Source organism: Homalodisca vitripennis, unplaced genomic scaffold (assembly GCF_021130785.1).
Source record: "Homalodisca vitripennis isolate AUS2020 unplaced genomic scaffold, UT_GWSS_2.1 ScUCBcl_465;HRSCAF=2523, whole genome shotgun sequence".
Lineage (NCBI taxonomy): Eukaryota > Metazoa > Arthropoda > Insecta > Hemiptera > Cicadellidae > Homalodisca > Homalodisca vitripennis.
In genome coordinates, this window is record NW_025776617.1 from 100872 (window position 1) to 106180 (window position 5309).

The following is a 5309-nucleotide window of genomic DNA, read 5'->3' on the forward strand; positions in this document are numbered from 1 at the left end:
ATATTTATTAAAATCTTTAGTTCGCGCATCGAGCTTAAAGTTTTCTAAAAAATGTACTTTTTTGCTACTTTGAAATAATATTTTAAACTCGCTTATGATGATTTTTTTTATTGTACTACCATATATATACTACGTTTATAAGTCCATAACGTCAATAAAAATATTTAGATATTTTAAAGCAACATATAAAGTTTGCAAAATGTAACGAAAATCTCTAACAAATTCCTTAAAAACAAATAATCTAGTAATTTGATGACTCACGCGGTGAGCATCAGGAAGTTAGGCACGGAGTAGAAAACAAGTCAATACATGAAACCTCTGAGGCATCTGGCGCCGTAAGAAAGTCGCGACATGAAATCTCCCTACCTGACCTACCATTGTTTGTGCTTCAAGTGAATTTAGTTTTTTTACTGTGCGATCGGTTAGTTCTGAAAGTTGTGTGTTCTGTGTAGTGGTGGTGAAATGGCTGTTACAAACAAACTATTAACAAGACAGTCGCACCGGTATACTATTTTCGGTTTATCCAAAGGCCTCAATGGGGTAAGTCTTCCTACATATGAGGATGTTTTGTTGTTTTGTTTCGAAAAAAGTTACCAGTTGTCAGTAAAATCAGAAACAAAGAAAAACATTTCTTTTTATCTTATTGCGAAGAATGTTGCTTTTCAGATTGAAGCTATTTATATCAAAGCCTCAATTCCAATTGTATCTCACACACGAGTTGTCCACATGATTCGATCTTACCACGATTCATATTACAACTTGAGAAAATCATATAATAGGGATCATAAAAAAGACTCGTTTCAGAAGAAAGTAGAGAAATTTGTTACAGAGAATCCAAATCAAAACTTTTCGACATTGCCGCTTGTAAATGTCAAATGATTTACACTTGTCAATGTGGGAAAAAGACAAGTTCCTGTGACTGCCCAATTATAATGGAGTGCAATTGTGATAGACAGAAAAAGATACCTATCATAGAGAGAAAGTTCTTGCATGATCAGCGAACTAATAGGAAATAGGAAGATCTTCGCAAGAAACACCGACTGAACCTAATCCACCGACAACCCCCTCCAATACATCTCAAATGAGATTCAGTCTTCAATCAACTGCTTTAGTTAGTGACAGATTTGGCATATTTGACAGAGGAACGGCAGCAATAGCATCGAGTGTGCTATTTGATCTTGGAATGGTATCAGAGTCAGATACTTCACTAGTAATTGACAAAAATAAAATTCGAAGAGAAAAACAAAAGGCAAGACAGGCTATTAAAGAAAAAGACCTCGAAAATACAGAAACAAAGGGAATCTACTTTGATGGGAGAAAAGACAATACTTTTTTCTAGGATAAACTTGGAAATAAAATGTACCGTAGGGTCAAGAAAGAAGAACATATAAGTATTGTACGAGAACCAGGAGGCCAATACATAGGTCATGTAAGCCCAGACAGCTCAACTAAACAAGGGATTGCAGAAAGCATTCTCAAGTACCTTGAAGATAATTCCTTTGATTTAGATGAGGTAGAAGCTGTTGGTTGTGATGGAACAACAACCAATACTGGTTGGAAAAACGGAGTAATTCGAAATATCGAAGCGAAAATTAATCGTCCACTCCAGTGGTTTATCTGTTTACTTCACTTTAATGAACTACCGTATAGGCACTTATTTCAGTTTCTGGGATGAAGAATCTACAGGACCTTCAACTTTCAGTGGAGTTATTGGCAAACGTCTTCCCGATTGCAACAAAATGCCTGTTGTGGAATTTGAAAAAGTAGAATCTGAAATCATAGATATTGACACAAAAGAACTAAGCAAAGATCAGCAGTACCTTCTCGATATCATCAGAACCATCCAAACGGGCAATTGTACTCCAGATCTGGCTAATAGAGATCCAGGGCCTCTGACTCATTCCCGTTGGTTGACTTGTGCTAATAGGGTGTTACGTTTGTACATTTCAGATAGTAATCCTTCAAATGAACTGAAGATTCTTGTTCAATACATAATGAAGACCTATGCACCAGTCTGGTTCGACATAAAAACTCCATCATTCCGTGAAGTATGGACCAAAAGATGTGTTTAAAGTAATCCAAACTACCAGAGATTTGTCAGCTGAAATAAAACAAGTTAATGAACCTGTGATTGAAAGAAACTCCTTTTTCTCTCACCCAGAAAAACATGCTGTTAACAATGATAACTGACGAAAGACTACATATAAGAAAGTTAGGTTTTCAGAAGAGTTTTGAAGGCAAGAAGTGTGGAAAATAACAGCTAATCGGCTGTAAGAATATTTCATACACCCACTCTTAAGTTTGAAGCTAAGGACTACAGTTGTGAGCTCATTGATTTGTCTAAATGCAAAGTTTCTCCTCCTCCTATGATGAAGAAATTAAACAACGGAAACAATATCAACCTATTTCAGGAACAAAACTTTACCAGAGTTCGAGTTCATGAACTTTCCTTGCCGTGGAAAGGTGTGTTAAGTTAGTGACAGAAGCGTCGGCTCGAGTTGCAGCCACCTCCCCGTGGTGAGTTCTGGGTCATTCCACCAAAACATTGCTGAAATGGGCGAAGAGCTGCAAATCTATGATGTTTTTCTCTTTGAAGAAAAATTGTTATTTTCGTACAATTTTCTAATAATTACGATATTTCTTGAGAATCTTATATGTTTGTTAAAAGTATCTAAATATTTTTATTGACGTTATGGACTTACAAACGTAATATATACGGTAGTACAATAGAAAAAAATCATAAAAAGACGGTTTAAAATATTTTTTTGAAAATAGCAAAATGTACACTTTTACAAAACTTTAAACCCGTTACGCGAACTAAAGATTTTAAATAATATTTTTTTAATTATTTTTCTCTTAATCACTCAAGAATATGCAACTTAGTTTTTTCAGCCCACCCTACTGGCTAGTTCTCCGACTTTCGGCAGGTAGGCCTAATTGTTTATTCTTATTCTCTCTCTTAACTTAGTTGGTGGTTTCCTCTCCCACGCAGACACGTTGATCAGTTAAAAGTTATTTATTTATTTATTTTGTAATTTGTGTCCCTTATGTACGTTTTCTTGTCACAAAGTGTTCTATCCTGTCATTTCGTTACTTTCTAAATTGTTAATTTATTATCCTTGCCAGGTAAATTTTATTTTGCGCTAGTGCTTTCTAATTGATCCGTTCGGCGAACGGAAATTATTTATTTAGTAATCATATTTTCTTTATTTAGTGTAAGCGAGACGGTACAGACTTAGCAAATTTTGTTACCTTGTCTTTTGTGTTGCGTACAAAAATTGGGTGACAACATTCATGATTTCTATTTTATTGTTTAATTAATTATTGCTTTATAGTAGCGTGAACGGCTTAGTTTTGGATTATAATTTAATTATTGTTATTTGGGAAATAATGTACTGTTATTATTTGTAAATTACATAATTATATATTACAATTAATATTACAGAATGAATAAAATACAGTGAATTATTTTTACAAGTAAATGTTACCAAGCTGAATAATTTAGTATGGCTGTTCTAGCCTATAAGTAAATGTTTCAATATTTGAAAATTTGTTTTGTATGTAATATTTAAAATTGACACCAAGTAGTGTATCTTATAATACTTGGTTAATTGTTAATTTTAAATATTTTATATATACCGGGTGCTTCAAAAAAATGTATCGTAGTTTTCTTGCTCTACAAGGCTAATGTTATATTTCTTCGCTAGGTAGCGGCATAATCGTCCCTTTATGTTATATTGTTAGCTGGAATATGTAATATCAACATGGCGGACGTACGTTTGAGTTTTGAAAAACGTAAGCAGGTTATTAAGTGGTACTGGAAGTTTGAGAATGTAAATGAAGTTCAAAGACAGTGGAGAAGGGATTATGATACAGAACCACCTTCAAGATTAACAATTACACGCATACGAGACAAATTCGAAGTTCATGGAACAGTGTGCGATGTGCATAAAGGTCATTCAGGTCGACCTCGAACAGCTACAAGTGATGAGTCTTCAACGGCAGTCTTGGAACTATTTCAACGCTCTCCTAACAAATCTTCAAGGCAAGGGGCACGTGAAAAGGAGGATGTAAGTGTTAGCAGCGTGCTACGCATTCTGAAGAGAGGCAAGTATCGTGTTTACATTCCAAGGCTGGTGCAACAGCTAAGTGACGACGATCCAGATCGAAGGTTGCAATTTTGTGAATGGGTTCAGGAGATGATGATACGTGAACCGGAATTTATGGGTAGCATCATTTGGTCGGAAGAAGCCCAGTTCAAACTTAATGGAACTGTCAATAGGCACAATTGTGTTTACTGGGCTGAAGACAATCCTCACATTACAATTGAAAAAGCTGTATGTAAATTTGCCTGGTGTAAATGAGTGGTGCGGTTTGTCTTCAAGGAGACTCATTGGACCTTTTCGATTTTAAGGTACTGTAACTGGTATTAATTACCTAACAATGCTTGCTGATTCCATATTTCCTGCCATCCGTGCATTATACTGTAATGATTTTCAACAAGATGGTGCCCCGCCGCACTATCACAGGGACGTACGAGCTTACCTGGATCAAAATTTGCCGGGCCGGTGGATAGGACGCAGGGGGCCAATCGAGTTTCCAGCACGCTCTCCAGACCTTACACCACTGGATTTCTTCTTATGGGGCACAGTAAAAGATGAGGTGTACAAACGTAAACCACGTAACCTAGACATTCTTTGGAATGAGATTCAAGCTGTGTGTAGAAAAATCTCATTGGACGTTTTGATACGATGTACAGAATCAGTGGTGACTCGTACTCGGAATTGTGTTGATGCTGCAGGTCACCAATTTGAAACAGTATTAACATTTGTTATTTACGTTTCATTTACATTGGACTTTAAGCTTTCTAATTTCCTGAAATTTTACTTTGTAGAACGGTAAATAAATTTTCTATGGAAGTTAAAAGTGTGTATAAATTTTTTGAAGCACCCATTTTACTTTGTGCCAAACATAATTAAGTTTTTATTATTTCTCGGGTTATAGTAAAACTTTTCTGAATATCTACTGGTTATGTTGGGATTCAATAGGGTCCCCGTGAGTGCCGTCAACATGACTGGTGCGGCGAGTCTGCCCAATGGAAACAGCACTGGTAAATTAAAATTGAATGCCCGCGCCCTGCCAGCGCTACTGTAGCGTCATCCAACTGGACTGTCTGGGCTTCAAATTATCTTGAACAAGGTTGGAGCTAAAATGTTTTTTCTTCTTCTTTTACTGCACTTGAGAGGATTGGGTTTTATGGAGCGCTGCCAGATATTATATCTGGAGGAGGGCCAGTGTTAAGTAAACTA